This window comes from Pristiophorus japonicus, chromosome 9 (assembly GCF_044704955.1).
Source record: "Pristiophorus japonicus isolate sPriJap1 chromosome 9, sPriJap1.hap1, whole genome shotgun sequence".
Classification (NCBI taxonomy): Eukaryota; Metazoa; Chordata; class Chondrichthyes; family Pristiophoridae; genus Pristiophorus; species Pristiophorus japonicus.
In genome coordinates, this window is record NC_091985.1 from 205,679,446 (window position 1) to 205,706,054 (window position 26,609).

At 46.5% G+C, this 26,609-nt stretch overlaps 1 pseudogene; it reads left to right on the forward strand.

Moving 5' to 3' along the window:
• LOC139274081 (zinc finger protein 420-like) overlaps positions 1–26,609 on the forward strand; it is a 44,530-nt pseudogene that overhangs the window by 12,577 nt on the left and 5,344 nt on the right.

Consider the following 26,609-nt stretch of genomic DNA (forward strand, 5'->3'; position numbering starts at 1 on the left):
AGGTCTTTAGAAAGGATAGGGAAACTGTAAGAGATGGGGGGAATATCTTTATTGATTAAAGGTACTATTGCAACATGAGAGAGAGAGGATATTGGTGCGGGGGAAGCACTCAGCGGATACTCTCTGGTTAGAATTGAGGAATAAGAGGGATTTGAGTGGTGGGAGAAAACACAAGGTGTCTCTTTATACAGAGGGTGTCCTTCTTACACCTGATTCAGGTTCAAGGGCTGGAGGTGAACACAGGGAAGGGAACAAGCAATGGGACAATGGGAAGAAACCACACCCAGGGGGCAATGTTTGGGAATTCCAAGGGCAGTGCAGACACACCCGGAAATATCCCGGGGCAGTGAAAGCCCACTGGGCCCCAGCACATGCTCGGGGAAATCCCCGGGAAAGGGCAAATTTAAACAGGTTTGCAGGCGTGATGCTCTATTCACACATGGAAGGTGGGAGAGATTACAGAGAATTTACAGCACAGAAACAGGCCATTCGGCCCAACTGGTCTATGTCAGTGTTTATGATCCACACAAGCCTCCTCCCACCCCACTTCATCTAACCCTATCAGCATAGCCTTTTATTCCTTTCTCCCTCTTGTGTTTATCTAGCTTCCCTTTAAACTATGCATCTATGCTACTTGCCTCAACTCCTCCACATTCTTAGCACTCTCTGCGTAAAGACATTTCTCCCGAGTTCCCTATTGGATTTATTAATGACTATCTTATATTTATGACCCCTAGTTTTGGATTCCCCCACAAGTGAAAACATCTTAAAGATCTCCATCAGGTCACCCCTCAGCCGTCTCCCAGCTTGTTCAGCCTTTCCTGATTATAATCTCTTGGTTCCGGTATCATCCTTGTGAATCTTTTGTTGCACTTTCCCCACTGTCTCTCTTGCCTTTTTGTGATACGGAGACCAGAGCTGTGCACAGTGTATCTGTGCAGTGCCCTTTTAAAATCTCCCGAGAGCTGAGTTTGCCTCCAGGTGTTATCGAATTAGTCACTTTGTATCCGGTGTGCTTGGGCAGATTGAGTGGATAAAACAGTGTTTGGCCTGTCGGTATTGCCGAGATTTTACAATGAACTGCAGGTGGAAGGAATGCGTCACAAGGTGAGCTTCTGCTTGTCAGGGGAGGGTTAACTAGAACTAGGAACTCACTAAAAGAAGCAGCTAAAAGGGCTGTGGGGCACATGCAAAGTACAGTAACTGAAAGTGATTAACAGACTGGGTTTTGTGTTTAGTGATCCCGGGCGTGTTACCCATACCGTCCCGGGATACCAAAGCTCTGGAAGGTATGGGAAGCTGGGACTTGTCCATGAGAGTAACCGAAGGTATCAAAACTGAAATAGTCTAGAGCTAGAAAGGAGAAAATGCCCAAAAATGGAAGAGTCAGTAAGAGGCATTAATTAGTCTCCTCTTATCTCGTGTTTGAAGGAAAGCTGATTTATTTGCCATTTGAACAGAATATTAAACTAGCCCAGCTATAAAAGTTATTAACATCAGCAGAAACAAACTCCAACTGCCAGAATGAACATGGTTCAGTCCTGGATGTGGTTAACAGCAGAATCCAACCCCTGCAGTCACATGTGAACTCACTGGATCAGAAGGCGGGATGATCGAGTGAATCCCTTCGCACACACTGAGCAGGTGAACGGCCTCTCCCAGTGTGAACTCGCTGGTGGTTCCGCAGATCTTGTGACCTTTTGAAGTTCTTTTCACAGTCAGAACATTTAAACGGTCTATTATCACGGTGAACTCGCCTGTGTTCAGTGAGGTAGGATGACTGAGTGAATCCCTTCCGACACACAGAGCAGGTGAACAGCCTCTCCCCAGTGTGAACTCACTGGTGTCAGCATCATCATAGGCGGTTCCTCGAAACGAGGATGACTTGCTTCCATGCCAAAAAAAGGATGAGTTCACAGGTGTTTTAATGAAGCACCCGAACTACATCCTTAAGGTGGAAGATGCCTGTGCGTGGATTTTTTTAACGTGTGGTGGCTGTTGCACACCAGCCACAACATGGGCTTGACAGCTAGGTCTTGTTCCAGTGACAAGGATTACCCAAGACGACTGGAGACCAGCTCTGCTGCACGGACCTAGTATGCACACATATTGTAGTGTGGGCTGGTCCGTGCTGCCCCTGGCCCCGAACTCACTCCTCCCCTTGGGCCCTGATCACATCCCTCTACAGTCTCTTGCCACTCCTTCACCCCGACCTCGCCGCTCCTGCTGTATCTGCCCACGCTCCAATCACTGACCTGGACCTTGATGATGTCACTCTTCGCTGCCGTCGCCCTCCTGCACCAGCTCGCCATGCTCCTGGAGTTGTATGCCTCCACTGGTGTACAATGAGGGTTGATGACTGCCTGAAGCTCTTCCCACAGTGCGAGCACCTGAATGATCTTTTATCAGTGTGAATAAGCTGGTGTTTACTCAGCTCATCTGAGCATTTAAAAGCTCTTTCCCCAGTGTGAACTCGCTGGTATTTCCGCAAGGTGGATAACTGAGTGAATCTCTTCCCACACACGGGGCAGTTGAACAGCCTCTCCCCAGTGTGAGTGTGTTGGTGTGCAAGCAGATTATTTCTGCTTTTAAAGCTCTTCTCACAGTCAGAGCATTTAAAAAGTCTCTTATCAGTGTGAACTCACTTGTGTTCAGTGAGGTGAAATGGCCGAGTGAATTCCTTCTCACACACTGGGCAGGTGAACGGCCTCTCCCCAGTGTGACTGCGTCAATGAATTTCCAGATCAGACAGATAATTGAATCCCTTCCCACATTCCCACGGTTTCTCCGTGGTGCGGGTGTTCTTGTGTCTCTCCAGGTTGGACGATCAGTTGAAGCCTCGTCCACACACAGAACAAGTGTACAGTGTCTCCCCGCTGTGAATGGAACAATGTTTTTTCAGGCTGTGTAACTGGTTAAAGCTCTTTCCACAGTCAATGCACTGGAACACTCTCACTCGGGTGTGTGTGTCTCGGTGCTTTGTCAGTCACACTGATGTTTGAAATCTTTTCCCACAGACAGAACAGACAATCAATTGTCCTTTCACATTCAAAGGCCAATGATATTCAGGTCCTGGTGAATCGAGTGACTGTCAGATATTGACGTGATGTTTGGGTTAAGATTCCCGTCTGTAAATCCTCTCCTAACATCCTGTAAAAGGATTCTACAAAAGTCAGCACTGTAAGTACAGGACAGAAATTCAGAACAGACAATTCTAGTTGCTATGGAACATTCTTTCCTCTCTCGTTCCCCTCAAGCTGTAAATCCCTGTCCCACACACTCTCCCTCCTCCCTGTGCTGAAATCCAGACCCATCGCACATCTCCAACATTTCTTTCCTCCACTCCCAGTTTTCTCTCTCCCTCTGCTCTGGTTGGGTTCAGTTTTACACCTGCTGTGTGCAGAGTGAGAATAAAATCGATCAGTCAATGATTTTCTCTCTTGGTCACTGGAACCCTGAAGCCCCACCCACTCTACTGCTCCTGCACCAAGATGGCCGCGCATGTGCCGTGCTGCACGGGGAATCATTCTATCTTTCCTCCACCAAGATGCTGGCGCGTAACCCGGGCCTTTCACCGAGAAAAGGCCTCACAGCCGCCGTCTGGCAGAACACAGATCGGGCCGCTGGATCACATTTGAGCCCTTAGGCCGTTCTCCGGCTTTATAAACTGTGCGGCGCGGCTACCCGCAGTTTATTAATCTCCCAACCCTGCTCCCGCCAACCTTCTCTATTATAAATAAAAACAGGAAATACTCAGCAGGTCAGACAGCATCTGTGGAGAGAGAATCAGATTTAATAGACAGATCTTGTATAAACAACTTCTTAAACCTTCTTTTTAGATAATCCAAGTTAATCGGGGCATATCCCAAATTAAATGGAGCATTGTACCTGGACATCCAAAGGCCTTTGATAAAGTATTGCTTGAGAGACTTCTTTACAAACTAAGGTCAGTAGTTTACACGGTGAAACATCATCTTGATTAATTACTGTCGATGTGAAGCTAGGTTGCAAAGGGAGAATACTGAGTGGGTTACCCCAGGGGTCCATGCTGGAAATCCCTCCCGGTCTTGGTCGACAAAAGTGACCTTGACTCATAATCATAATATAAAAGTTAAATTTGGAGACGACACCAAGCTAGGAAAGAATGTGAATTCAGATGAGGCAACTAGGATCTTACAAAGGAAGTTTTCAAAGAATGAAATGGCAGATGAAACTCTATAGAAAACTCAGGGAAAAATAGAAATGTGTGTGAAAGAACTCGACAAGTGGGAAGAGTGTTAGTTGAGTCACCACTCATCAATCCTAAAAGGTGTGGCTCATCAATAAACAAAGGAAGTAGCATGTTGGATCATATTGTCAAATCAGTTCAGTTCCAATACCCAGAGGTAATGCCGAAGCTGCCTGGTCACATTGCACTTGGTATGCTGCATGTAGTCCTGGTCACCGGGATATTCTGGGAGCCATCCAGGTCTTACCGGCAATCCAGACGAAAGCAACAAGCTCCGATCCATGGTGTTAGAGGGAAGAGTTATGATGTACACAAGAGTGTAATCAGTCAAATACTGACATCGAGCCAAAGAAGGAGACATTAGGACAGGTGACCAAAAGCTTGGCCAAAGATCTAAGGGCCTCGGCAATTGAAGATACAGCCGGAAATGGTGGAGCGAGGGAAGTGGGAGTTGCACAAGAGGCCGGAGTTAGAGGAGCGCAGGGTCCCAGAGGGTTGCAAGGCTGGAGGATGAGAATTTTAAAGGCTGAAGCCACCAAAATAGAAAGCAGTCTCCCCAGAGAATGTGACTCAGTATTAATAGGAAGGATGTTACTTTAACTACTAAAGGTGCAGAAAGGTGTGACATTGTCCATGTGTCAGTCTGTGGCTCAGTTGGTAACACCTTCGCCTGAGTCAGAAGGGTTGTTGGTTTAAGTCCCACTCCAGAGATGTCAGCACAAAAATCTAGGCTGAGGGAGCGCTGCACTGTCGGAGGTGCTGATAAGACGTTAAACTGAAGTCCCATGTGCTTGCTCAGGTGGAGGTAAAAGATCTACTTCGAAGAAGAGCAGGGGAGTTATCAGAACATAAGAAATAGGAGCAGGAGTAGGCCGTACGGCCCCTCAGGCCTGCCCCACCATTCAACAAGATCATGGCTGATCCGATCATGGACTCAGCTCCACTTCCCTGCCCGCTCTCCATAACCCCTTATTCCCTTAACGTTTAAGAAATTGTCTATTTCTGTCTTAAATTTATTCACTGTCCCAGCTTCCACAGCTCTCTGAGGCATCGAATTCCACAAATCCACAACCCTCTGAGAGAAGAAATTTCTCCTCATCTCAGTTTTAAATGGGCGGCCCCTTATTCTAAGATCATGTCCTCTAGTTCTAGTCTCCCCTATCAGTGGAAACATCCTCTCTGCATCCATCCTGTCAAGCCCCCTCATAATCTTATACGTTTCAATAAGATTACCTCACTGGAATTGAGAAGAATGAGAGGTGGAGACTCAACCTACTCAACCTTTCTTCATAAATCAACCCCCACATCTCCGGAATCAACCTAGTGAACCTTCTCTGAACTGCCTCCAAAGCAAGTATATCCCTGTGTCCTGGCCAAAACTTTGATTAGCCTGCTCCTATTTGTTATGTTTTTATGTTCTTATTCATCCATTAATCAACATCACTAAATAAACATTATCTGGCCATCATCACATTGCTGTTAATGGGATCTTGTTGTGCATAAAATGACTGCCGCATTTCTTACATTACAACTGTGACTACACTTCAAAAAGTACTTCCTTGGCTGTAAAGCATTTGGGACGTCCAGATGGCCATGAAAGGTGCTCTATAAATACAAGTCTTTCCTTCTCTAAATATCACAAACAGATGCATAGTGAGGGAAACCAATCTCTGTACCTTAAATTAACAGCAACATGGGACGAGGGAAATGAATGATCTTTAAACGCCTGGTCCACTTGGCATTGAGTGTCTGAAACTCAGAATAGGAACTCCAGGGAAACACAATGCAGAAAATGGCGGATGCTCTTACCCAGAGTGCTCCGTACATTGGAATACGCCCTATCTCCATCAGTAGGGGGGCAGCACGCAGGCTCTCGGGAAGGGCTGGTCCCTTGGGACCGCCTTCCTGCAGCAAGCATGCCTGGTGCGGCTCCGGGAGACTGAGCAGAGCGAACGCGGCCTCAGCAACACCAAGTGCGGGTCTCAGACCCCGAGTCAGAGCCGGCGGACGTGTGGCCAGGGCCCCGATACCAGGAAACCCTGGGACAGCGAGAGCCTCCCCCACACAAGGACAACAACAACTTGCATTTATACAGCAGGCCCAGCAATTCCGGGCCGCCACTATCGGGGTGGGCGCTGGATGTGGAAGTTGGTCCCGGGCCTCCTGTGTGGGTCTGTTTGAGCTGGAGTGGGGATGGAGGAGAAGCTGCTGGGTTTAACCCCCAGTATTTCTGGGCCCAGTGGGACCAACAATTCCCCATGTGGGACTGTCGGGGTGTTGGGTTCTGGGGGAGATTAGATTGTTAAACAGACACTGTCCACACAATATAAAAGAGTATTGTTTTAGGAACAAGTATTTCTGTCGAGACCTTTAGTCCATTTTACATATATACAGATTTTTTTAATTCATTCGATGTGGGCATTGCTAGCAAGGCCAGCATATATTGCCAATTCCCAGTTTCCCGTTGAGAAGGTGATGGTGAGCCACCACCTCGAACAGCTGCAGTCCATGTGCTGAACGTGCTCCCACAATGAATTTTTCGAGGAGGGTAGGTGAGGGCAGTGCGTATAATATAGTGTATGTGCATTTTAGCAAAGCTTTTGATAAGGTCCCACATGGCAGACTGGTCACGAAAGTAATAGCCCATGAGATCCAGGCAGACTGGTCACGAAAGTAATTGCCCATGGAATCCAGGGCGAAGTGGCAAGTTACGTGCAAAATTGGCTCAGAGGCAAGAAGCAAAGGATTATGGTTGATGGGTGTTTTTTTGACTGGACGGCTGTATCCAGTGGCGTTCCGCAGGGCTCAGTGCTGGATCCCTTGCTTTTTATGGTATATATCAATGACTTGCACTTGAATGTTGGAGGTATGATTAAGAAGTTTGCAGATGATACAAAAATAGGCTGTGTGGTTGATAATGAAGAAGAAAGCTGCGGATTGCAGGAAGATATCAATGTACTGGTCAGGTGGGCGGAACAGGAACCAATGGAATTCAATCCAGATACGTGTGAGGTAACGCATTTGGGGAGGTCTAACAAGGCAAGGGGATACACATTAAATGGTACGACACTGAAAAGTGTAAAGGAACAAAGGGACCTTGGAGTGCATGTCCACAGATTCCTGAAGGGAGCAGGCCAGGTAGATAAGGTGGTTAAAAAGACATATGGAATACTTACCTTTATTAATCGAAGCATGGAATACAAGAGCAAGGAGGTTATGCTTGAACTGTAAAAAACACTGGCTAGGCTGCAGCTGGAGTACTATGTGCAGTTCTGGTCACCACATTACAGGAAAGATGTAATTGCACTGGAAAGGTGCAGAGGAGATTTACAAGAATGTTGCGTAGACTGGAGAATTTTGGTTATGAGGAAAGATTGGAGATGCTGGGTCTGTTTTCTTTGGAACAAAGGAGGCTGAGGGGAGACCTGATTGAGGTGTATAAAATTATGAGGGGCCTGGATAGAGTCAATAGGAAGGACCTGTTTCCCTTGGCAGAGGGGTCAACAACCAGGGGGCACAGATTTAAAGTAATTGGGGGGAGGTATAGAGGAGATACGAGAGCAAATTTCTTTACTGGGGTCTGGAACTCGCTGCCTGAAAGGGTGGTAGAGGTAGAAACCTCACCACATTTAAAAAATAATTGGATGTGCACTTAAAGTGCCGTAACCTACAGGGCTATGGACCAAGAGCTGGAAAGTGGGATTAGGCTGGATAGCTCTTGTTTGGCCGGCATGGACACGATGGGCTGAAATGGCCTCCTTCCGTGCTGTAAATTTCTGTGATTCTATGAATGTCAGGAAAGGAGTTCCAGGACTTTCACCCAGTGACGATGAAGGAAAAACGATATATATCCATGTCAGGGTGGTGTGAGACAGAGAGGGGAACTTGGTGGTGATGGTTTTTCCATGCACCTGCTGTCCTGGTCCATCCATCTGGAGGTCGCAGGTTTTGGAGGTTCTGTCAAAGTTCTGGTAAAGTTGCAGCTGTATAAAATCCCTCCATTTTGCCCCGCCCACCTCGCTCTCCCCTCCCATGGAGACCAGAGTCTTGTGTAGACCCAGACCGGGTGGTAGGTTCCCTTCCCTGAAGGACATTAGTGACCAGTAGGGTATTAATGACAATACAGCAGCTTTCATGGTCACTTTTTATTGATGCCAGCCGCACAAATAACCAGATTAGTTCAGCTCAATTTCACAACCTGCCTTTGTGTTTTTCTCTCTCACCCTCCCCTTTTCCTGTTTGTAATTCATTTTACAGTGTGTTAAAATGGGAGGATTTGTAGACTGGAAGCTCAAACCAAACATCACATCAAGATCTAATGGAGTCATTTGATTAATCAGGACCAGAATATCATCGGCATTTGAATATAGAAGCAGAAAGCACCGTTCACAGTGGGGGGAAAACTACGCGTGTTCTGTGTGTGGACAAGGCTTCAGCCGATCTTTCAATCTCGAAATACACAAGCGCAGTCACACCATGGAGAGGCCGTTCACCTGCTCCGTGTGTGGGAAGGGATTCACTCAGTCATCCCAACTGCTGATACACCAGCGAGTTCACACTGGGGAGAGGCCATTCATCTGCTCCACGTGTGGGAAGGGGTTCACTCGGTCATCCGACCTGCTGAAACATCAGCGAGTTCACACTGGGGAGAGACCATTCACCTGCTCTGAGTGTGGGAAGGGATTCACTCAGTCATCCACCCTGCTGACACACCAGCGAGTTCACACTGGGGAGAGGCCGTTTACCTGCTCTGAGTGTGGGAAGGGATTCACTCGGTCATCCAACCTGCTGACACATCATCAAGTCCACACCGGTGAGAAGCCGTTCACCTGCCCTGAGTGTGGAAAGGGATTCACTCAGTCTTCCACCCTGCTGAGACACCAGCGAGTTCACATTGGGGAGAGACCATTCACCTGCTCCGAGTGTGGGAAGGGATTCTCTAACTCATTCAACCTGCTAGCACACCAGCGAGTTCACACTGGGGAGAGGCCGTTCACCTGCTCTGAGTGTGGGATGGGATTTACTCGGTCATCACATCTGCTAAGACACCAGCGAGTTCACACTGGCGAGAGGCCGTTCACCTGCTCTATGTGTGGGAAGGTATTCACTCAGTCATTCACCTTGCTGAGACACCAGCGAGTTCACAAGTGATGCAAGATTTGGATTCTGCTTATTGCTGCTGTTAATCACATCCCGGACTGAATCGTGTTCATTCTGTCAGTTGGAGTTTTTTTCTGCTGATGTTAATAACCCCTATAACTGGGCTGGAGTTTAATATTTTGATATTTCAAATAACACAGTGTGGATATTTGATGTCTCCAAGATAAGAGGAGACTAATTGATGTCCTGTTACCGACTGCTCCATTTTTGGGCCTTTTCTCCTTTCTAACTCGAGATTATTTCAGTTCTCAGACCTTCAGTTACTCTCAGGGAAAAGTCCCACTTCCCCATACCTTCCAGAGTGCCTCTCCTAGCCTTGGTATCCAGCGAAGGTATCGGTAACACGCCCGGGATCACTGAACACAAAACCCAGTCTGTTAATCACTTTCAGCGACTGGGCTTAGCGTGTGTCCCACAGCATCTCTCACCTTCGATGTGTGAATAGAGCATCACGCCTGCAAACCTGGTTTCAATTTAAATTTGAATCAATTCAGGAAGTGTCTCCGTTTCTGTCTCTGTTTATATTACACTAGACCATGACTCTGTTTATATTACACTAGACCCTGTCTCATAGAAACACAGAAAATAGGTGCAGGAGTAGGCCATTCGGACCTTCGAGCCTGCACCACCATTCAATATGATCATGGCTGATCATGCAACTTCAGTACCCCATTCCTGCTTTCTCTCCATACCCCTTGATCCCTTTAGCCGTAAGAGCCACATCTAACTCTCTTTTGAATATATCTAATGAACTGGCCTCAACAACTTTCTGTGGTAGAGAATTCCACAGGTTCACAATTCTCTGAGTGAAGAAGTTTCTCCTCATCTCGGTCCTAAATGGCTTACTCCTTATCCTTAGACAGTGACCCCTGGTTCTGGACTTCCCCAACATCGGACACATTGTTCCTGCATCTAACCTGTCCAATCCCGTTAGAATTTTATATGTTTCTATGAGATCCCCTCTCATTCTTCTAAATTCCAGTGAATATAAGCCTAGTCGATCCAGTCTTTCTTCATATGTCAGTCCTGCCATCCCGGGAATCAGTTTGGTGAACCTTCGCTGCACTCTCTCAATAGCAAGAATGTCCTTCCTCAGATTAGGAGACCAAAACTGTGCACAATATTCCAGGTGAGGCCTCACCAAGGCCCTGAACAACTGTAGTAAGACCTCCCTGCTCCTATACTCAATTCCCCTAGCTATGAAGGCCAACATGCCATTTGCCGCCTTCACCACCTGCTGTACGTGTATGCCAACTTTCAATGACTGATGTACCATGACACCCAGGTCTCGTTGCACCTCCCCTTTTCGTAATCTGTCACCATTCAGATAATAGTCTGTCTTCATGTTTTTGCCACCAAAGTGGATAATCTCACATTTATCTACACTATACTACATCTGCCATGCATTTGCCCACTCACCTAATCTGTCCAAGTCACTCTGTAGCCTCTTAGCATCCTCCTCACAGCTCACACTGCCAGCCAGCTTAGTGTCATCTGCAAACTTGGAGATATTACATTCAATTCCTTCGTCTAAATCATTAATATATATTGTAAATAGCTGGGGTCCCAGCACTGAACCTTGTGGCACCGCACTAGTCACTACCTGCCATTCTGAAAAGGACCCGTTTATTCCTACTCTTCGGTTCCTGTCTGCCAACCAGTTCTCTACCCACGTCAATATATTACCCCCAATACCATGTGCTTTCATTTTTGCACACCAATCTCTTGTGTGGGGCCTTGTCAAAAGCCTTTTGAAATTTTAAATACACCACATCCACTGATTCTCCCTTGTCCACTCTACTAGTTACATCCTCAAAAAATTCTAGAAGATTTGTCAAGCATGATTTCCCTTTCATAAATGCATGCTGACTTGGACCGATCCTGTCACTGCTTTCCAAATGCGCTGCTTTTACATCTTTAATAATTGATTCCAACATTTTCCCCACTACCAATGTCAGGCTAACCGGTCTATAATTCCCTGTTTTCTCTCTCCCTCCTTTTAAAAAAAGTGGTGTTACATTAGCTACCCCCCCAATCCATTGGAACTGATCCAGAGTCTATAGAATGTTGGAAAATGACCACCGATGCATCCATTATTTCTAGGGCTACTTCCTTAAGTACTCTGGGATGCAGACTATCTGGCCCTGGGGATTTATCGGCCTTTAATCCCATCAATTTCCCTAACACAATTTCCTGACTAATAAGGATTTCCTTCAGTTCCTCCTTCTTGCTAGACCCTCGGTCCCCTAGTATTTCCGGAATGTTGGTTTGTGTCTTCCTTAATGAAGACACAACCAAAGTATTTGTTCAACTGGTCTGCCAATTCTTTGTTCCCCATTATAAATTCACCTTATTCTGACTGTAAGGGACCTACATTTGTCTTCACTTATCTTTTTCTCTTCACATATCTATCGATGCTTTTGCAATCAGTTTTTATGTTCCCTGCAAGCTTACTCTCATGCTCTATTTTACCCCTCCTAATTAAATCCTTTGTCCTCCTCTGCTGAATTCTAAATTTCTCCCAGTCCTCAGGTTTGCTGCTTTTTCTGGCCAATTTATATGCCTCTTCCTTGGATTTAACACTATCCCTAATTTCCCTTGTTAGCGACAATTGGGCCACCTTCCCCGTTTTATTTTCACGCCAGACGGGATGTACAATTGTTGAAGTTCATCCATGTGATCTTTAAATGTCTGCCATTGCCTATCCACCGTCAACCCTTTAAGTATCATTTGCCAGTCTACCCTAACCAATTCATGTCTCATACCATCAAAGTTACCTTTCTTTAAGTTCAGGACTCTAGTCTCTGAATTAACTGTGTCACTCTCCATCTTAATGAAGAATTCTACCATATTATGGTCATTCTTCCCTAAAGGGCCTCGCAAACAAGATTGCTAATTAATCCTCTCTTATTACACAACACCCAGTCTTGGATGGCCAGCTCTCTAGTTGGTTCCTCGACATATTGGTCTCGAAAACCATCCCTTATACACTCCAGGAAATAATCCTCCACCGTATTGCTACCAATTTGGTCAGCCCAATCTATATGTAGATTAAAATCACCCGTGATAACTGCTGTACCTTTGTTGCACGCGTCCCTAATTTCCTGTTTGATGCTGTCCCCAACATCATGACTACTATTTGGTGGTCTGCACACAACTCCCACTCGCGTTTTCAGCCCTTTGGTGTTCCGCAGCTCTACCCATACAGATTCCACATCATCCAAGCTAATGTCCATCCTTACTATTGCATTAATCTCCTCTTTAACCAGCAACGCTACCCCACCTCCTTTTCCTTTCTGTCTATCCTTCCTGAATATTGAATACCCCTGGATTTTGAGTTCCCAGCCTTAGTCACCTTGGAGCCATGTCTCCATACTCCCAATTACATCATATCCATTAACAGCTGTCTGTGCAGTTAATTCATCCACCTTATTACGAATGCTAAATGCGTTGAGACACAGAGCTTTCAGACTTGTTTTTTTTGTTTATATTACACTAGACCCTGTCTCTGTTTATATTACACTAGACCCTGTCTTTGTTTATATTACACTAGACCCTGTCTCTGTTTATATTACACTAGACCCTGTCTCTGTTTATATTACACTAGATCCTGTCTCGGTTTATATTACACTAGACCCTGTCTCTGTTTATATTACACTAGACCCTGTCCCTGTTTATATTACACTAGACTCTGTCTCTGTTTATATTACACGAGACCCTGTCTCTGTTTATATTACACTAGACCTTGTCTCTCCATGCAGTCCTGATGGAGTGCTGCACTGTCAGAGCTACTCTTTCCATTGAGAAGATAAGCCAAGGCCCCGCCTGGCCCCTCAGGTGAACATAAACATGCCATGGTATGATTTTGAAGAAGAGCAGGGGGATTGGTCCCCAGTGTTTGGGCCAATAATTATCCCTCAACCAATAACACTAACACAAGAAATAGGAGCAGGAGTAGGCCATTTGACCCCTCGAACCTGCTCCGCTGTTTAATAAGATGATGGGTGATCTAATCATGGACTCAGTTCCACTTCCCTGTCCGCTCCCCGTAACCCTTTATTCCCTTATCACTCAAAAATCTGTCTATCCCCGCCTTAAATATATTCAAAGACCCAACCTCCACAGCTCTCTCAGGCAGAGAATTCCACAGATTTACAACCCTCTGAGAAAAAATTCCTCCTCATCTCGGTTTTAAATGGGCAGCCTCTTATTCTGAGACTATGAGCCCTAGTTCTAGATTCCCCCTATGAGTGGAAATATCCTCATTGCATCCACCTTGTCAAGCCCCCTCATTATTTTATATTTTCGATAAGATCACCTCTCATTCTTCTGAACTCCAATGAGTATAGACCCAACCTACTCAAACTATCTTAATAAGTCAACCCCCTCATTTCAGGAATCAACCTAGTGAACCTTTTTTGAACAGCCTCCAATTCAAGTATATCCTTTCTTAAATACAGAGACCAAAACCGCACACAGTACTCCAGGTGTGGCCTCACCAATATCCCGTGCAGTTGTAGCAGGACTTCTCTGCTTTTATACTCTATCCCCCTTGCAATAAAGGCCTTGCTGTATACAACCAGCGCCTCACTGCTAACCTGATGATCCTTGATGACCCTGAGATGCAGAATGCCCACAGCGCTTGGTCTGCCATCCAGGCCACCATAACCAGTGCCTGAGAAGAGACGCTCGGTCACTCAACCAGGAAACACCAGGATTGGTTTGATGAGAATGACCAGGAGATCCAAGAGGTAATAAATCGCAAGTGCAGGGCATTTCTGAACCTAAAACAACAACCCAACTCGGAAGCAGCAAAGCAGCATTGCAGACGGCTTAAGGCCGATGTCCAACAAAAAACCCGCGAGCTCAAGAACAGATGGTAGGTGGAGAAAGCACAGGAGATTCAGCAGCTGGCCAACAGCCATGATGTGCAAGAATTCTTCACCGCAGTCGAGGCTACCTACTGCCCATGCATCCAAGGCCCCACCCCACTGCTGGCCAGGAATGGGGAGATACTCATCAAGGACACCGAGGCAGTCAGGATCCACTTCGAAGATCTCCTTAACCGACACTGTCTTTGACTCGAGTGTCCCCGCAGCATGCTACCCCCCACCATCTCAGCAAAACCCCAGCCCTGCACGTGGTAGAAAAGGCCATGCACCAGCTCAAGGACAACAAGGCAACGGGAGCGGATGGAATCCCCACTGCGGCACTAAAGTATGGCGGAGAGGCACTATTGGCATGAATGCATGACTTCATCTCTCTCAAATCTGGAAGGAGGAGAGCATGCCTGGAGATCTCGGAGATGCAGTAATCATGACCATCTTTAAAAAAAGGGGACAAGTCTGACTGCGGCAACTACTGAGGAATCTCCCTTTTATCAGCCACTGGGAAAGTTATCGCTAGAGTCCTCCTCAACCGTCTTCTTCCTGTGGCTGAGGAGCTCCTCCTGGAGTCACAATCTGGATTTCATCCATTACGGGATACAATGGACATGATCTTTACGGCGCGACAGCTGCAAGAAAAATGCAGGAAACAGCACCAATCCTTGTACATGTCCCTCTTTGACCTTACAAAAGCCTTTGACACTGTCAACCGCGAGGGACTATGGAGTGTCCTCCTCCGTTTCGGCTGCCCCCAAAAGTTTGTCACCATCCTCCACCTGCTCCACGACAACATGCAAACTGTGATCCTGACCAATGGATCCATTACAGACCCAATCCACGTCCAGACCGGGGTCAAACAGGGCTGCGACATCGATCTTTCTCGCTGTCATGCTCCACCTCACACTCAACAAGCTCCCCGCTGGAGTGGAACTAAACTCCAGAACCAGTGGGAACCTATTCGACCGTCAGCGTCTCCAGACCAGATCCCAGACAATCCCAACCTCTATCGTTGAACTACAGTATGCGAACGATGCTTGCATCTGCGCACATTCAGAGACTGAACGGCAAGTCATAGTCAACATCTTCACTGAGGCGTACGACAGCATGGGCCTTACACTAAACATCTGTAAGACAAAGGTCCTCCACCAACCTGACCCCACCACACAGCACTGCCCCCCAGCCATCAAGATCCACGGCGTGGACAACGTGAGCCACTTTCCATACCTCGGGAGCCTATTATCAGCAAGGGCAGACATCAACGACGAGGTTCAACACCGCCTCTAGTGCGCCAGTGCAGCCTTCGGCTGCTTGAGAGAGTGTTCGAAGGTCAGGCCCTCAAATCTGCCACCAAGCTCATGGTCTACAGGGCTGTAGTGATATACGCCCTCCTGTATGGCTCAGCGACGTGGACCATGTACAGTAGACACCTCAAATCGCTGGAGAAATACCACCAAGTATGTCTCCGCAAGATCCTGCAAATCCCCTGTGAGGACAGATGCACCAACGTCAGCGTCCTCGATCAGGCCAACATTCCCAGCATCGAAGCACTAACCACACTCGACCAGCTCCGTTGGGCGGGCCCACGTTGTTCGCATGCCTGACACAAGACTCCCAAAGCAAGCGCTCTACTTGGAAATCATACACGGCAAGCGAGCCCCAGGTGGGCAGAGGAAATGTTTCAAGAGCACCCTCAAAGCCTCCTTGATAAAATGCAACATCCCCACTGACACCTGGGAATCGCTGGCCAAAGACCACCCTAATTGGAGGAAGTGCATCCGGGAGGGCGCTGAGTACCTCGAGTCTCATCACCGAGAGCATGCAGAAAGCAAGCACAGGCAGCGGAAAGAGTGTGCGGCAAACCAGTCCCACCCACCCTTTCCTTCAACGACTGTCTGTCCCACCTGTGACAGAGACTGTAATTCCCATATTGGACTGTTCAGTCACCTAAGAACTCGCTTTTAGGGTGGAAGCAAGTCTTTGCGGATGACACTAAGTTGGGTGGCAGTGTGAGCTGCGAGGAGGATGCTATGAGGCTACAGAGTGACTTGGATAGGTTAGGTGAGTGGGCAAATGCGTGGCAGATGAAGTATAATGTGGATAAATGTGAGGTTATCCACTTTGGTGGTAAAAACAGAGAGACAGACTATTATCTGAATGGTGACAGATTAGGAAAAGGGAAGGTGCAACGAGACCTGGGTGTCATGGTACATCAGTCATTGAAGGTTGGCATGCAGGTACAGCAGGCGGTTAAGAAAGCAAATGGCATGTTGGCCTTCATAGCGAGGGGATTTGAGTACAGGGGCAGGGAGGTGTTGCTACAGTTGTACAGGGCATTGGTGAGGCCACATCTGGAGTATTGTGTACAGTTTTGGTCTCCTAACTTGAGGAAGGACATTCTTGCTATTGAGGGAGTGCAGCGAAGATTCACCAGACTGATTCCCGGGATGGTGGGACTGACCTATCAAGAAAGACTGGATCAACTGGGCTTGTATTCACTGGAGTTCAGAAGAGTGAGAGGGGACCTCATAGAAACGTTTAAAATTCTGACGGGTTTGGACAGGTTGGATGCAGGAAGAATGTTCCCAATGTTGGGGAAGTCCAGAACCAGGGGTCACAGTCTAAGGATAAGGGGTAAGCCATTTAGGACCGAGATAAGGAGAAACTTCTTCACCCAGAGAGTGGTGAACCTGTGGAATTCTCTACCACAGGAAGTAGTTGAGGCCAATTCACTAAATATATTCAAAAGGGAGTTAGATGAAGTCCTTACTACTCGGGGGATCAAGGGGTATGGCGTGAAAGCAGGAAGTGGGTACTGAAGTTTCATGTTCAGCCATGAACTCATTGAATGGCGGTGCAGGCTAGAAGGGCTGAATGGCCTGCTCCTGCACCTATTTTCTATGTTTCTATGTTTTCCTCGATTTTGAGGGACTGCCTATGAGAGTGATTATGACCCTGTGCAGTTATAGCAGGACTTTTCTGCTTTTATACTCTATCCATCTTGCAATAAAGGCAAAGATTCCATTTGCCTTCCTGATTACTTGCTGTACCTGCATACTAACTTTTTGTGTTTCATGCACAAGGACCCCCTCTGTACTGAAGCACCTTGCAATTTTTCTCCATTTAAATTATAATTTGCTTTTCTATTTTTTCTGACAAAGTGGATAACCTCACATTTTCCTACATTATACTCCATCTGCCAATTTTTTGCTCACTCACTTAGCCTGTCTATATCCCTTTGCTGATTTTTTGTGTCCTCACAATTTGCTTTCCCACCCATCTTTGTGTCATCAGCAAACTTGGTAACATTACATTCGGTCCCTTCATCCAAGTCATTAATATAGATTGTAAATAGTTGAGGTCCCAGCACCGATCCCTGTGTCCACTAGTCACTGTTTGCCAACCGGAAAATGACCCATTTATCCTGATTCTCTGTTTTCTGTTAGTTAGCCCATCCTCTATCCATGCTAATATATTACCCCCAACCTGGTGAACTTTTATTTTGTGCAGTAACCTTTTATGTGGCACCTTATCAATGCCTTCTGGAAATCCAAATATACCACATCCACTGGCTCTCCCTTATCTACCCTGCTCGTTCCATCCTTGAAGAACTCCAGCAAATTTGTCAAACATGATTTCCCTTTTGTAAAACCATGCTGACTCTGCTTGATTGAATTATGCTTTTCCAAATGTCCTGCTACTGCTTCCTTTTCCCAACGACAGATTTTAGGCTAACCGGTCTATAGTTTCCTGCTTTCTGTCTGCCTCTTTTTTTAAACAGGGGCGTTACATTTGTGGTTTTCCAATCTGCTGGGACCTCCCCAGAATCCAGGGAATTTTGGTAAATTACAACCAATGCATCCACTATCTTTGCAGCCACTTCTTTAAGGACCCTAAGATGCAAGCCATCAGGTCCAGGGGATTTGTCCGCTTTTAATCCCATTATTTCACCGAGTACTACTTCTTCAGTGATAGTGATTGTATTAAGTTCCTCCCTCCCTATAGCCCCTTGATTATCCGCTATTGGGATGCTTCTAGTGTCTTGTACGTGAAGACCGATACAAAAGATTTGTTCAAAATGTCTGCCATTTCCTTGTTCCCCATTATTAATTCCCCAGTCTCATCCTCTAGGGGACCAACATTTACTGCTCATTCATCACATTGCTGATTGTTGGATATTGTGCCCAATATGGCTGCCGCATTTCCTACATTACAACAGTGATTACATTTCAAAGAACTTCATTGGCTGTGCAGCACTTTGTGACCTCTCAGGTGGTGAAAGGCGCTATAGAAATGCAAGACTTTCCTTCCTTCTTATTGATGGATGAGATTTGTTTGGAATGATGCTCGAATGATGCATTTCCATGCCTAAGAAGGAGAAATATGACGCACATGGAGAGAAACAGACACACAACAATGTGCTCCACACACAATGAATGGCTTTGAAATGTTACTAATCAACAAAAGGGGCAGTCAGGTTTTTGACAGGGCAGTGAAATAAATGAGTTTGCGATGGTTGAGAGAATGGTGTTAACCAGGATGTGTGAATAAGTCCCTTCCCTTCCTCTAATGGTACCACAGAATCTTAGTAGTTCACTGCACAGAAAGAGGCCAATAGGCCCATCATCCGTGCTGGATCTGTGCTGGAAGAAACTAAAGCTAATTGCACTGGTCCGCTCTCTCCGCATAGCTCTGTATCATCCTTGCCTTGTTCCAATGGTCCCTTAAAAGATGTAATGGTCTATGTCACAAAACTGCAACCTAACTCACTTCACCTCTCTTCTCTTTCTGTCTCAGACAGTACCTAACTCACTTAAATCCTTCTATTTTCTGATCTCCCTCTTTGGGAGAAATAACAGTTTTACTTCCCCTCATTTCTCCCAGTGATAAACCCTCAGTCCGTCTCCTCCTTAGTGAACGTGTGAAAACTCAAATATTCTTTAAAATGAGAATTGGGAACAGTCATATTGAGATGCTGAGTTCTTGGTGCTGTCAGGGTGAGGCCTGTGTGTGGGTCTTGGTGCTGTCAGGGTGAGGCCTGTTTGTGGGTCTTGGTGTTGTCAGGGTGAGGCCTGTGTGTGGGTCCTGGTGCTGTCAGGGTGAGGCCTGTGTGTGGGTCTTGGTGCTGTCAGGGTGAGGCCTGTGTGTGAGTCTTGGTGCTGTCAGGGTGAGGCCTGTGTGTGGGTCTTGGTGCTGTCAGGGTGAGGTCTGTGTGTGGGTCTTGATGCTGTCAGGGTGAGGCCTGTGTGTGGGTCCTGGTGCTGTCAGGGTGAGGCCTGTGTGTGGGTCTTGGTGCTGTCAGGGTGAGGCCTGTGTGTGGGTCTTGATGCTGTCAGGGTGAGACCTGTGTGTGGGTCTTGGTGCTGTCAGGGTGAGGTCTGTGTGTGGGTCCTGGTGCTGTCAGGGTGAGGCCTGTGTGTGAGTCTTGATGCTGTCAGGGTGAGACCTGTGTGTGGGTCTTGGTGCTGTCAGGGTGAGGCCTGTGTGTGGGTCTTGGTGCTGTCAGGGTGAGGCCTGTATGTGGGTCCTGGTGCTGTCAGGGTGAGGCCTGTGTGTGTGGGTCCTGGTGCTGTCAGGGTGAGGCCTGTGTGTGGGTCTTGATGATGTCGGGGTGAGACTGCCCTCACAGACAGGAAGCCTGTTCATGGCGATAACATCAAACTGACGCCTGCTATTTCATTCTCAGGCAACACGACTTCCTGCTGCTGGCTCCAAACTGCATCTATTTATGAAGCCCAGAATGATGAAAAAGAATGAAATAAAGAGACTTAAAAGTGAAGGAGACACAAGGTGATGAGAGACAGAAAATAAATCCAAGGACCACAATCTGGTGGAAACATCTGAGAAGGCCGCCTGTATCTGGCCACACATTGTGGTGACATTTGTAAATGAGCCTATTGTTTGTGTTTGGAGTCTCCATTCCCGGCGCTGTGTGTGGATCAGTCACTCAGCTCCCTCTGCTCTCTGAAGCCGGGAGATGGGAGTTTGCTCCCTGTCAGTTTATATGAGGATATTTTTTTTTATGCAACAAGTTGTGATCTGGATTGCACTGCCAGAAAGGGTGGTGGAAGCAGATTCAATAATAACTTTCAGAAGAGAATTGTATATATACTTGACTGAAAAATAACTGACAGTGCTATGGGGAATGATCAGGGCAGTGGGGTAATTGGATTGTCCTTTCACAGAGCCAGTACAGGCACGATGGGCCGAATGGCCTCCTTCTGTGATGTATCATTCTGTCTCTCACCACCTTGTGTCACCTTCCCTTTTAAGTCTCTTTCCCTATTTATTTCACTCTTTTTCATCTTTCTGGGCTTCATAAATAGAGGCAGAGACTGCAACATTGGACAGAATACACCAACTGGGGCCTAATCTGTGAATTATAAAGCTTTAGCAATAACATCCTTGCTTCAGTATGAAAACAGTGGGCAAAATAAACAGGTATTTACTCCCAGTAGAGTTTCTGTCCCTTCTGGAGAAGGCAATGAACTGTCTATTTTAACACCAGAACCTCCCTTTGTTGCAGTGACATTAAAAACCCAGGGAGTAATTTCCACCTTCACTCCCGGGCAGTAATCCTGCCCCAGGATCAATGACCTGGAATCTGCTAAAGGGTCCGGGGCCTTACTTAGGGCCTGAACAGGGCTCACGGCAACTTTCAGCTTTCAGTCCGCTTCAGCCCCTTTATTGTTACACCAGACCTCGCTTCTGTTGTTACCACTTCCCCATGTTATTCTTCAACCAGATCCCATTTCCACTCTTGTAACACTACACACCCTCCTGGTTAATATTACACCAACCACACATCTATTGTATAGGAACAGGAAGAGCCTGTTCAGCCCATCGAGCCTGTTCCGCCAATCAATAAGATCATAGCTGATCTGTTCCATAACTCCATCTATCCTCCTTGGCTTCATATCCCTTAATCCCTTGACTAGCAAAAATCTATCACTCCCAGATTTAAAATGATTGATTGAGTATCTACGGCTTTCTGTGAGGGAGTTGCACGCTTCTACCATATCATCATAAGCAGTCCCTCGGAATCGAGGAAGACTTGCTTCCACTCTTAAAATGAGTTCTTAGGTGGCTGAACAGTCCAATACGAGAACCACAGTCCCTGTCACAGGTGGGACAGATAGCCGGTGAGGGAAAGGGTGGGTGGGACTGGTTTGCCGCACGCTCTTTCCGCTGCCTGCGCTTGTTTTCTGAATGCTCTCGGCGATGAGACTCAAGGTGCTCAGCGCCCTCCTGGATGCACTTCCTCTACTTAGGGCGGTCTTGGGCCAGGGACTCCCAGGTGTCAGTGGGGATGTTGAACTTTATCAGGGAGGCTTTGAGGGTGTCCTTGTAACGTCTCCTCTGCCCACCTTTGGCTTGTTTGCCGTGAAGGAGTTCCGAGTAGAGCACTTGCTTTGGGAGTCTCGTGTCTGGCATGTGGACGATGTGGCCTGCCCAGCGGAGCTGATCAAGTGTGGTCAGTACATCAATGCTGGGGATGTTGGCCTAGTCGAGGACGCTAATGTTGGTGCGTCTGTCCTCCCAGGGGATTTGCAGGATCTTGCGGAGACATCGTTGGTGGTATTTCTCCAGCGACTTGACGCTTCTACCACCCTTGGTATGAATAAGTGTTCCCTAACTTCTCCCCTGAATGACCAGGCTCTGATTTTAAGGCTAGGTCCCCTTGTTCTAGACTCTCCCACCAACAGAAAAGGTTTCTCTCTGCCCTATCAATTCCTTTCAAAATGCTAAAAATCTCCGTCAAACCACCTTCTATATTCCAGAGAATACAAGCCAACCACACATCTATAGTTATTGGACAAACAGAAAGACTTGCATTTGTACAACACCTATCATAACCTCTGCACCTTTACAACTATTTTTGTTGTAAATATTAATCAAGTGACCCCTGATTAAAGGGGGGTAGAGGCACTAAAACCGACAAAATAAACCAATTGAACTTTGGACGGTAAACTTAAATCAAATTAAAATTTGGTTGCTGGGGGTGATGATGCACTCCAGTGCCCACCTCTTGCGGAAGGCTGTAAGCATACCGGTGGACACCGCATGCTCCATCTCCAGGGACACCCTGGCTCGGATGTAACCACGGAAGAGAGGCTGAACGACTCCCTCGACCACCCGCTGCCTGGACCGGTTGATGGCCACGCCCAGCAGCAGTCCTACGAGGAGGCCCTGCGACCTACCCACTCCCCTCCGCACAGGGTGCCCAAAGATCAGGAGTGTGGGACTGAAATGCAACCAGAATTTGAGGAGCAGCCCCTTCAAATATTGGAAGAGGGGCTGCAACCAACATTGTACATTAACATGGAATGTCCGCACCTTTACATCCAATGAAGTGAAGTCACTGTTGTAATGTAGAAACTTAGCAGAAATTTTTTTTCCACAGTAAGATCACACAAAGGGCAATGTGAGATGACAAGATAATCAGTTTTTAGTTAATTTGGGTGCAGGGTAAATGGATGCAGAGGACGCCTTGGTTCAACACCTCATCGGAAAGATGACACTAGTGCAGCACACCCTCAGCACTCACGGAGTTTCGGCCTAGGTTATGGGCTCAGGACTCTGGATGGGAATTGAACCCACGATCCCTCTGACCCAGGGGCGAGAGTGCTACCACTGAGCCAAGGCTGACACAAACTGTTCCCTGTTCCCATTACACTAGACCGTGCCTGTGTTATTACACTAACCCCACCCATTCATACTGCAGTGGGCCTTCACTCTGTTATTAGACACTCGGCAAACCATTTGCAGTTATAACAATAGGCCCTGATTTGCACGCACTATAAGATGAAACCCAATCTTTGTTTTGTTGCACTAGATACTGCCTGTGTGACCATCACACTAGATCCAGCATTGTGTTCAGTGTAACACTCGAGTCTGCCTGTTATTCATCATAGGCGGTCCCTCGAACGAGGATGCCTTGCTTCCACAAGAGTTCACAGATGTTTGAATGAAGGACCCGATATTCCAGTCCTGAACTCCAATTGAAGGGTGGGAGATGCCTGTGCGTGGATTTTTTTAAATGTGTGGTGACCATTGCACATCAGCTACCACACGGGCTTAACAGAGCTAAGCCTTTATCCAGTGACAAGGATTGAACCAGGGCGACTGGAGACCTGAACATAACAATAGTTATAATAATAGAGGCATGCACTAGAACTGGAATAACAGGGGCAGGTTATTTTTCAATCAAAGCAGAAGCCGTGTCAAGCCCCCTCATAATCTTATACGTTTCGATAAGATCAGCTCTCATTCTTCTGAATTCCAATGAGCAGAGGCCCAATTTACTCAACCATCCCTCATAAGTCAACCCTCTCATCTCCGGAATCAACCTTGTGAACCTTCTTCGAACTGCCTCCAAATCAAATATATCCTTTCGTAAATATGGAAACCAAAACTGCATGCAGTATTCCAGGTGTGGCCTCACCAATACCCTGTACAACTGCAGCAAGACTTCCCTGATTTTATACTCCATCCCCTTTGCAATAAAGGCCAAGATTCCACTGGCCTTTCTGATCACTTGCTCTACCTGGATAATAACCTTTTGTGTTTAATGCACAAGTACCCCCAGGTTCCGCTGTATTGCAGCACTTTGCAATCTTTCTCCATTTAAATAATAATTTGCTCTTTGATTTTTTTCTGCCAAAGTGCATGACCTCACACTTTCCAACATTATACTCCATCTGCCAAATTTTTGCCCACTCACTTAGCCTGTCTATGTCCTTTTGCAGATTTTTCGTCTCCTCCTCACACATTGCTTTTCCTCCCATCTTTGTATCATCAGCAAACTTGGCTACGTTACACTTGGTCACTTCCTCCAAGTCGTCAATATAGATTGTAAATAGTTGGGGTCCCAGCACTGATCCCTATGGCACCCCACTGGTTACTGCTTGCCAACCCGAGAATGAACCATTTATCCCTACTCTCTGTTTTCTGTTCATTAGCCAATCCTCTATCCATGCTAATATATTACTCCCAACCCTCTGAACTTTTATCTTGTGCAGTAACCTTTTATGTGGCACCTTGTTAAATGCCTTCTGGAAGTCCAAATATACCACATCCACTGGTTCCCCTAACAGACTCGAGGGACTGAATGGCCTCCCCCTGTTCCTTATGTAACAGACTCAAGGGACTGAATGGCCTCCCCCTGTTCCTTATGTAACAGACTCGAGGGACTGAATGGTCTCCTGTTCCTTATGTAACAGACTCTCACATACCAGAAACTGACAGATACAGAATAAATCCCGCACTCACATACCAGAAACTGACAGGTACAGAATAAATCCCGCACTCACTTACCCCAGAATGAGAGATACAGAATAAAACACACACTCACATACCAGAAACTGACAGGTACAGAGGAAACACACACTCACTCACCCCAGATTGAGAGATACAGAATGAATCTCACATTCACATAGCACAAACTGACATATAAAGGTAAAAATCCACACGCAGATACCAGAAACTTGACACCCCACACATCTACCACAAACTGATGGTACAGAAAAAAAACACAATCACATCCCAGAAACTGACAGGTACATATTAATTCCTACACTCACACAGCAGTAACTGACAAGTACAAAATAAAACCCACATTCACATAGCAGAAACTGACAGGTACAGAATGCAATCCACACTTAGATAACAGAAAGTGACCGATTCAGATTAAAAATACAGTCACATATCAGAAACTGACAGGTGCCGATTAAATCCCATACTCCCATACCGGAATCTGACAGATACAGAATAAAATCCATACTCCGATCCGAAAAACTGACAGATACTGGTCAATATCCAACACTCACATACCAGAAGCTGACAATCTAGTTTAAAGTACACACTGATGTACCAGAAACTGACAGGTACAGAATAAAACCTACACTCATATATCAGAAACTGACAGGTACAGAATAAAACCCACACTCACATATCAAAACTTGACAGGTACAAAATAAATCCCAACTCACATAGCAGAGACTGACAGGTACAGAATAAATCTCACATTCACTTCACAAAAACTGACAGGTAGAGTATGAAACCCACACCCATGTATCTGAACAATAATATGCAAGTAAAACCCATACACTCCTGTCGGAAACTGACGGAAACACACACGCCAGAGGCTGACGGAATGAGTAAAACAGTTTAGGCACTCGTACCCCAGTGTCAGACTCACACAATCGTTATTTCAGTTATTCGGATGATAACTAACATGTTCTCAAGGTGGCCCATTAAATTAGTGATAAAAGCAACTTGTGAAATAATCCTATTTTTGCTAATTTAATTTGTGACAAAAAGATGGTCTGAGCATGCGCTAAATACATGCTGCTCCTCCCCTCCCCTCCCCACACAGTGTTTAAACCGACGGGAAGGGCCCATGTGAGCTCCCCTCCCCCAGCTCTGTCAGTCGCTGCCGTTTCCTCTGTGCTGGGCTGATGATCATTTAACTCAGATATCCCAGGCCCGAGTAAGGGAGCAAACAGCAGCCTTCTTACAGCAGCTCATCGCATTGGGATTATGTCCGCAGATGGGCTTTGAGTCGGGGTAAGTTCAGCGGCAGTCGGGGGCTGTTTGTAAGAGGTGGAGTGGAGCAGGAACTAGTTCTGGAACATGGAGTGAGTGGGGGAAGTGGGAGCCCATTCTCGGGCCGTGTGTACAGTGTAAGGTAACAGAGAAAGTAAATCACCTCGCTCTTTCAAATCATTGCTGCTTTCTTTCCCCAAATCAGTAATGAATGTTCCTGATTCAGTTCCAATCTCAGTGTCTGTTGTTCTTGGACATTGAACAGTGGAAACACAGCCTGAGAGTGAGGATGTGAGGAGTTTCACAAAGTGCATCTATTGCAGGCACCAGAAGAGGAATGTGACAGGAGACATTTCAAAAATGGGTTATTTTGTTTTGGTGCGTTGAATTCTCCAGAATCGTGTTGAAGGTGATCGAGAGATACATTGTCGCCCCCTCAGAAACATCAGGATTCGGTCACTGTGACATTCTGTTAATGACACAGGCCCTTAACTCGGTTGCAATAGACTGAGAACAATTGTTGTACAGCCCAGGTACCTGTGGTTATATTCCAGGAAGCGATTCAGAATTTTACAGGTAATCCCATGGGAGTGGGAGATATAAACCTGGACTGTGCCAATCGGGTGTTCCCATTCATGGACCAGTGCTGGGTTTGGGTTGAGTCTGGATGCTGATAACTTACTATAGAACCGTCCTATACACCTGGTGTGGTGAATCTGAGTGTCGCTGTACTGCAGTGAGGTCAGACAATGTCACTGTTTGTATCACGGATTCCTCTCTCCAGATACTTT